Source organism: Neovison vison, chromosome 1 (assembly GCF_020171115.1).
Source record: "Neovison vison isolate M4711 chromosome 1, ASM_NN_V1, whole genome shotgun sequence".
In the NCBI taxonomy this organism is placed as follows: domain Eukaryota; kingdom Metazoa; phylum Chordata; class Mammalia; order Carnivora; family Mustelidae; genus Neogale; species Neogale vison.
Window position 1 is genome coordinate 267,148,006 of NC_058091.1, and position 9,254 is coordinate 267,157,259.

The following is a 9,254-nucleotide window of genomic DNA, read 5'->3' on the forward strand; positions in this document are numbered from 1 at the left end:
GAAGGACTGAGTCTCCAAGACTTGACAGGGATGGGAAGGCACGGGGTAGGTAGCAATAGGCTGAGCTTACTTATCCTTCCACCTTCCAAAAAGATTCTATTTTCTCTCTTTTGTATATTGAGTCTCTGAGTAACATTCTGAAATAACGATCTTATGGAAAAATCTTTCTGGAACTGGTTCAGACTGATTTTTCACCCGTCCTTCTGCCAGAATCCTCCTCCTATTTTTGTTCACTTCAAATGAGTAGGTCTCTGCCACGTAGAACCTACTAGATTGTTGCTGCACTCCCCATTGCTTCCTTGCAATTCGAAGACTCTCTCTGTCCATTAAAAAGTGTACCCGGCATTTCATAGTCTATCAAGAAGACGTAGAGGAGTTTCACCCACCCAGCAGACTTTGCTGGGAGTTGGTTTCATAGGCTTTGACCATTATGTAGTGAAAGATGGTATCTTAGATCCTTGGCTGCATTAGCAGAAAGCTGACTGCCTACTTTCTTTACCATTTGAGAAATGTGGTTACACCCAGAATTCCACACAAGACCCTGTGGTTACAAACTGAATCTGAAAAAGTGTGGTCCCTACTCAACAATATTGTTTCACTACCTTAAAATTTTTTATCTTGAAAAATTAAAAGAGCCTGACCTTTTTGAAAACAGACCACAAAGAAAGATCATCTTTATAACCTATAATTCCTTCAATGATCCCCAGGAGGGAAAGACTTCTAGGACCTGATGCTCACAAACATGTATACAGCCTTTAGTCAGGTTCGAGATTAGGGGCAGGTAAACTCAAATGCCTCCTTCCCCCCTTGCACCCAGTTTGCACCCCCACGTTTGCATCCCCTGTGTTTTGCTGAAGGGCGTAGGAAGTTGCACAGAAGGTGCTTAGGAAGGAGAATCCTACATGGTTAGCTGTCCCCGTGGTGACCCCGCATGAAGGTGCTGGCGATTCAGGTGAGCCCCTGTAGGATTAACGTCTGTGAAAGACCATGTGTACAGCCAGCACTGCTTGAGGACTCAGGAAATGGAGAGGGACATTTGACTGAAAGCACGATGGTAGCATAGCTCATGACAATAAATCAGTGTAGATCCCGTACTACATAGTGCTGACGCACAACAGGTCCTCAAGAAAGAGCTACTGAATGAATGAGTGAATCAAGAAGAGTTGGGGAAAGAACCATTCTCCCTGCCTCCCCTACCTATTCCACAGTAATCCATAGTGGGGTAATGGCTTTCTGCTTCCCGTCCTCTTTCCCTCCAATCCATGCTCCATGCTGCCCCAAGAGTAATCCATTTGAAACATAAATCAGGTCTTGTCCCTCCCTTTATTTAAACCCTCCACTGAGGACTTAATATAATGAAAATCTTTGTCTTGGTCTCCCAAGTCTATGTGGTGTCATCCCAGGCTAACTCTAGTGACCTCTTTACTTCCTCTTATTCCCTTATTCTCTGTTCTCCACCCACTCTGATCATTTGCCTGGTTCCTGGATAAGACAAACTTAGCCCTGTTTCAGGGCCTTTGCATTTGCTGTTCTATTAGCTTGAAACAATCTTCCTCCAGATTTTTTTTTTCCAAAGATTTTTTATTTATATATTTGAGAGAGAGAGAGAGAGCAGAGCAAGTAAGTGGGGGGGGGGGGGCAAAGAGAGAGGGAGAAGTAGGCTCACAGCAGAGCAGGGAGCCCAACATGGGGCTTGATCCCAGAACTCTGGGATCATGAACTAAGCCAAAGGCCTAGGCTTAACTGACTGAGCCACGCAGGTGTCCCTTCCTCCAGATTTTTTTTTAAGATTTTATTTATCTCTTAGAGCAAGAAAGCGAGCATAAGCAGGGTGAGGGCCAGAGGGAGCCGGGATCATGACCTGAGCTGAAGGCAGATGCTTAGTGGACTGAGGCACCCAGGCACTCCCCTCCAGATTTTTAAATAAAAAATTACTTTTTTTTGGTCATTCAAACCTCAGGTCAAATGACATCTTCTCACAGTGGCCTTTCTTGCACAGCTAACCTTAAGTACCCAACTACTCATCCTCTACTACCACATCACCATTCTCTCCTTCTTCACCATCATCATAAGCATTTGGGAATGTTTTGCTCATTTAATTTTTTTCACAATTGTCAGGCTTGTGCACTACAATGCAAATTCTATCTCTGTGGTGTTCACAATTGATAATTCTCCAATGACTGCAATGCCTGCAACAGAACTTGGCCCATAGAGGACCCTCAATAAGTATTTTTTTTGAATTAATGAATAAATGCAGCCTTGACATCCTGAGGGCTCTTGGCAACAGGAAGTGATTCTTCCAGGGGCCAGTGCATTAGAAGCAGCACACAGATGCCCCAATGAAAGGGCCAGGAAAAAAGAAATAGGAATGACAATAGCAACTGAATGACACCATAAAAATCCTCAAATATTTGGATAATAAACAACACACGTGCGAATAACCCACAGGTCAAAGAAGAAATAACAAGGGGAATTAGACAATATTTTGATTATTGAATTAAATTAAATTAAAATGATAACAAACCTTAGAAACTTGTAGGATCCAGTTAAAGCAGTGTTTAAAGGGAAATTAATAGCATTAAATGTTCATATTAGAAAAGAAAGGTCTAAAATCAATTATTTAAGTTTATTTAAGAACTAGAAAATCAAGAGCAAATTAAACCCAAAGTAAATAAAAGGAAGAAAATAATAAAGATAAGGACAAAAAAATTGAAAGAGAAAATAAATATAGTAAGCAAAGTCAAGGAAACCAACAGCTGGTGCTTTGGAAAGAAAAATGAAATTGGTAAGTCTCTTGGGATACTGACCAAGAGAAAGGCTAAAGACCCAAATTACCAATGTTGTGAAAGAAAGAGGGATTATTATCGTGAATAAGGGACAGGTGGGGCTAAGTAGGGAGAGATAGGGGACTCTGTGATGGGGCTCACAGAAATCCCAAAAATGTGGAGGTGTGGGGAAACCAGAGATAAGGGAACAAACCAGATCTCTGTGCTCTAAGCTTGTGCGGTGGGTGTCTTTTTTTATGATAATCACCTGTGATCAACAAAGAATACCAAGACCCTGAAAAGGAGGTAAGCCATTGAAAATGCTATCACTAGTCCCTGCTCAATATTGAAGATACCTGTTAAAAGGATTTCAGTTCCCCTGGTTAGCTTTCTACAAAAGACCAACCCTAAAGGCCCTCAGTAGCGAACCCTATCAGGACCCCTCTCATTATTGAGGGCTTCTTCTGTATCTTCAGTTAATCAAGTTTCTATCACTTTACTCCTCCTTTTGTCCGCCAAGATTCATTCTTCGACTCCATGAGACCAGAACCTAGCTCTCCCGCTTCAACTGCAGATCTGTTACGCATTAAAAAGGAAAGCGTGATGTTAAGAACAACTTTCTGGCAATATATTTGACAACTTAGATGAAATAGACAAATTTCTTGCTAACACTGAAGAGAAAAAGGAAAACTTGGTCTTTTCATCTATTAGAGAGATTGTATTCATAGTTAAAATCCTTCCCATAAAGAAACTCCAGGCCCAGATGACTTTCCTAGGAATTATACCAAACATTTAAAGAAGATACTGAAGGGGTTCAGGACAGCCCCTCCTTGCTCCCCCAACAGGTCACTTTGGTATGTGGATTATTTTGAGCTGAAGGTGTTTTAGACCCTGCAGGCTCAAGAGAAACTTCTACCCCTCCCTTAATTACATAGAAGAATCTCAATTAGGGGGCACCTGGCTGACTCAGTCGGTGGAGCATGCAACTCTTGAGTTCAAGCCCTGTGTTGAGTGTAGAGATTACTTAAAAATAAAGTCAGAAGGAGGTGGGGTGGGGCTGAAGAAGGACGGGGAGGGGGAAGAGAACCACAAGCTGCTTAAAATCACCTAGCAGGAGTTCCTATAGTGACTAATACCCTTCAGGGGAAAGGTCCACATGCAGATGTAGGAAAACTTCTTATGGACCCTTGAGTCTTTGAACAAATGCTCTCTTTGTGCAAAATGAACTTGGGAACAGATTCCTGATCAGGGCACTCCTCAAGGTTCTTTTGCCTGTATTAAGCAGGGTTCTTGCCTGTATTAAGCAGGGCCTCCAAGAACCCTTTATCGAATTCATCAATAAATTACAGCAAGCCATTTGGAGGCAAAATCAGTCATAACCAGGTGATTACTGAGAGAGCACATTTTACCCTTAAACACATGATACAACACAAAACAAAAAAAACCAAAATCCATATGAATGTCAATAGATGGGGAGGTGGATTTGACTAAAATAAATATTCATGCATGATAAAATTTGCAACTGTTTAGGACTATAAAGGAACTTTCCCAATCTGATAAAGGGCATCTACAAGAGTCCTACAGCTAATATCATTCTCAATGATAAAAGACTAAACACTTTTCTCCTAAGGTTGGTAACAAGGCTATGGTGTCCGCTTTCACCACTTCCATTCTACACCATATTATGGGTCTTAGCCTGTGTATTAAGGGAAATAAAAGAAACAAAAAGGCATCAAAATTCCAAGAAGAACTGCCTTTATTTGCTGATGATATGATGATCTACAAGCAAAATCCTAAGGAATCTACCAAAGGGGGAAAAAAATCAGAACTCATAAATTAGCTTAGCATGACTGCAAAATACAGAGCCAACATACAAATTAATAAATATTACAAAATAGGTGCAAGATTTTTATATTGAAAGCTACAAGATACTGCTTATAAAAATAGCTAAATAAAGAGATTAAACCATGTTCGTGGTTCAGAATATTCAATATTATTAAGAAGTAAAAAAAAAAAAAAAGTCAATTCTCCCCAAATTAACCTATAGACTTAATACAATCTCAATCAAAATCCCACCAGGCTTATTTTTTGTAGAAATTGACATAACAGCTTTAAATTTTATATTAAATACAAAGGAATTTAAATAGCTAAAACAACTCTTTAAAACATATGTCAAAGTTAGAGAACTTATAAATGATTTTAAACTTAGTATAAACCTACAGTTATCAAGGTAGTATTGGTGGATAGACATAGAGATCAACATACCAGAATAGAGCCCCCAAATAGATCCACATATATTTAGTTGCAACTGATTTTAGACAAAAGTGACAAAATAATTTAGTAGGGAGAAATAGTCTTTTCAACAAATAACACCGTAATAATTGGATATTCAAATGAGAAAATTATAAACCTCATTTCTCATCTCACATACAAAAATTAATTCAAAATGGATCCAGATCCAAACACAATAGCTAAAATTATAAAACTTCTAAAAGAAAACATGAGGAAAATTTTTGTACCTTGCATTAAGGAAAATGTGTTAAAGCATAAAAACATAAACCACAAAATTTAAAAATTAGTAAACTGGACTTTATAAAATAAAAATATTTTTCTTTGAAATACACTGCTTTGTTTAAAAATGAAAAGACAAGTCACAAACTTGGAGAAAACATTTTTAAAATAAATCTAACAAAAAACTTATATCTAGAAAATATTAAAAAATTCTTTCAAGTCATTAACTTGAAGACAAGTGACTCATCAGAAAATAGCCAAAAGATTCAAAGACACATCTACCAAAGTAGATATACAAATTGGAAGGGGAAAAAAAGTGCATTAATAAGATACCACTAGAATGGCTAAATTTTCCAAATAACTGACAATACCAGGTGTTGACCAGGATGTAGAGGAAATGAAGTTCTTATCTATTGCTGATGGAAATGCAAAACTGTACCAACCACTTTGGAAACTATTTGGTAGTTTCTTATTAAGTTAAACATACTTTTACCATAAAACCTAGCAATCCTACTCTAAGGAATTTACACAAGAGAAATGAAAATAGATGTCCACCCAAAGATTTATACAAGAATGTTTATAACGTCTTTATTTCTAGTAGCCAGAAGCTGTAAATGATGCAAATTTTCATCGATTAGTGAATGAATTAACAAGTTGTGGCATATAAAGGAATACTACTCAGCAATAAAAAGGGACGAACTAGTCATACATTTAGAAACATGGATGAATCTCAAAAGCATTATGCTAAATGAAAAGACTACATACTGTGGGGCGCCTATGACTCAGCTGGTTAAGCTTCTGATTCTTGATTTCAGCTCATTTCATGATCTCAGGATCATGAGACTGAGCCCTACATCAGGCTCTGAGCTCATGGGGAGTCTACATGACTCTCCCTCTCCTTCTGCCCCTCCCTGCTCCTGCTTGCATTCATGTGTGCTCTAAAATGAATAAGTAAATCTTAAAAAAAAAAAAACTACATACCATATGATTCCATTTAAAAGATAGTCTAGGAAAGACAAAAATATAGGGACAGAGAAGAGACGAGTCGCTTCTCGGGGAATGGGGAGAGGTGATTAACTACAAAGGGACATGAAGGAACTTTTGGGGATGATGGAGATGTTCTGTATTTTGTGATAGCAATTACATAGCTGTATATATTAGTGAAAGCTCATGAAACTGTATATTTTATTACATGTGCTACCAAAGCGAGCACTGAAATTATATATTTTAAATGAGTGAGTTTTATTATATATGAAATTGTATCTCAGTAATTCTAAAATTTCTTTTAGAATATTATCATTAGGAAAAACTGGGTAAAAGGTAAACAGGATTTATCCATAGCATTTTGTAAAAATGCATATGAATCTACAATTATCTCAAAATAAAAAGGCTTTAAATAATAATTTAACTATGAGACTTAAAAAATCTGTTTTAGAGAAAGATGCAGACATGAACATTACTTCTATTCATAAAAGAAGAAGTAGTAAGAGGAGGAGGATAAAAAGCCTCACACTGCAAATCAGAGCTCAGTGGGAGTATAGATCACACCCACGGGTCCAGAGTTCAAAGTGAGTTACCCAAAGTCATATTCCTATAAGAGAGAGAGATGGCTTCTCCTCTGAGCTTGCTGGAGTTGTCATCAAAAAGCTGCTGCCAGTTATGACTCAAAATGTCCCCCAAGATTAGGAGGCATCCTGCAATCCTCAACAACAAAATTTGGTTCAAGGTCTCACCAAAAAACTTCAGAGTGACAGTGAGCTGCCAAGAGTCAAAGTCAAACTGTAACCATTCCAAATGTCCCAGCTGTACTTTCCACCAGTGGATAAGGTCAACCCAGGACAATGGCCCTGCCTAGTGAGAGACTGGTAAACCACAAAAATACTTCACAAAAAATCCATGGGGGCATGAGGTGGTAGAGCTGTTGATAGCAATGGATGAAAGTCCTCTTTTGGATTTCACATCTGCCTGGCAGACTTCCTTTCTTTGGTCCAGCAGGCTGGGTTCCAATAACCACAGGTAGGTATCACTACAGACCACGCTGCATGTGAGGCATTCTGGCAGGAAGCAAAAGGGCCAACAGTCAAAAAGGGCTTGAACTTCTGTATGGGAAAAGACCCTCCATACATTCAGCTAGAAGCTAGAATCTGACTTTGCTCAGAAAACTTGAGTTTCATCCCAGCGTGGTTTTTGTGGAACCTTGCACAAGTCCTAACCTCGGTTTACTCATCTCTGATGGTGCTCATAATACTTCATGAGAGAAGATGCAATGAGGTCATAGTTCTTCAAATGTGGGGGTTTTTCTTTTTCCCTGAGCCAGGGTTTCCCAAAGTGTGGCCCACATACCACTAAGGATACATAAGAAAATTTTAGGTCATAATAGACTTTTTAATTTTAATATTTATAAACTTTTTAATTTGAAGAGTCTTAAAAAAATGGAACTAGCCCATCTATCTTGCTAAAATGAAATTAAGTTTAAAATTGAGTCCAAGTAAAAACTACATTAAAAATATATTTCGGTTAATAATTTTTTAAATGTAGTAAGTAGATATAGCATAAATCATAAAGATGATTAAAATTTGAGAAATAATACTCCCGGCCATGAGAACCAGGGTTGTGACTCTTATCCCTGGGTCTCAGGGAATGGGCCCCTGAGACCATTTATATTATCTAGCACAGCTCTCTCTTTGTAAGAACCCAGGGTGCATTATTTTTGGTCATAGGATTTATATTTCTCTTAAGTTTCTAAGTCCCAAGTTCCACTTGTCTTCCTTTTTTTTTTTTTTTTTTTTGGAAGACAACATAAGCAAAACTTGTCCTTAAACTCAAGAGATTGTTCTTACTGTGTTTTTCTATATCTCTAGGTTAATAAGAGTTTCAGCATGCTCTGGTAAGAGTGAGACAAATCAGTCATTTCAGATCATTTTGAAATCAGTCCTTGTCAAAAGCCATTCTTTCAGTGTTACATCACTACAGTACAAACAGATGGTTATGACTGATTTCAGGCCTGGGTAACCCCATGGGCCTAAAGTAAACGGAAAGTGGGTGCTGTGGTGGAACCAGGCTTCCTTTGTTTCCTCAAAAGCCAAAGCTTGCTGGCAAGGGGGGAAAAAAAGCTAAAATTATACAAAAATTTGGTGTCAGATCGTTCAAAAGTCCCACAGCAATGGGAAGCTATCCTAGTCATGGTTAATATACTGAGTCTCCTAAGCCAGCAGACTTTTCCTGTCCTTATCTCCTTGTACCTACCGATGTTTTCTCCAGGGAGAGAAGACTAGACATTTGTTTTAGGTCAGCTCTTCATCTTTTTTAGCATCTTGGTTCCATTCTTTTTTTATGAGCCTCATTTTTTTTCTCTGTAAAATAAATATAATCCCTACTTTACCTATTTTAGCTAAAGTCACAACGAGATAATCATCAGAGCTGTTAGATGTATGTGACAGAAATTCACCTCAAACTACGTACAGGCAAAAAATAGGGCAAACTAGCTAAGGGCAAAAATTAGTGGTGGCAGTGGGAATTATGAGGAGCTATTTATATGAAGACTGATCAACCAAAGCAAGGCATAAATGTGGATCTCAGAGACCCTGGGAATCATAATTAAATGCCACCCAGAAACTCTTTGTGCCCCTCATTTCTGTTTCATTCTGCAGGTCAACCTTATTCTTTCTTAAAATAGACCAGCTAGGAAGATGATCACTGTAGCTCCATATCTCAGAACTCAACAAAGCACAAACCCATAGAAGAACTGAGATTCACTCTCTCTAGTACCAAACTCAAAATTCCAACAAACAGAACTAATTAGCTAATTTTGGGTTAGGTAAACATCACTGAACTCATCGACTGGAGCCACAAATTTGGGTATTATGATTGGCCCAAATTAGATGAAGTGCTTATTTCAAGCCAATTAACGCTGTCTGGGAGAGAGGCTTTTTAAAAGATGGCAGCTCCCACCCAAGTCACATGGAGGAAAGGAAGAAG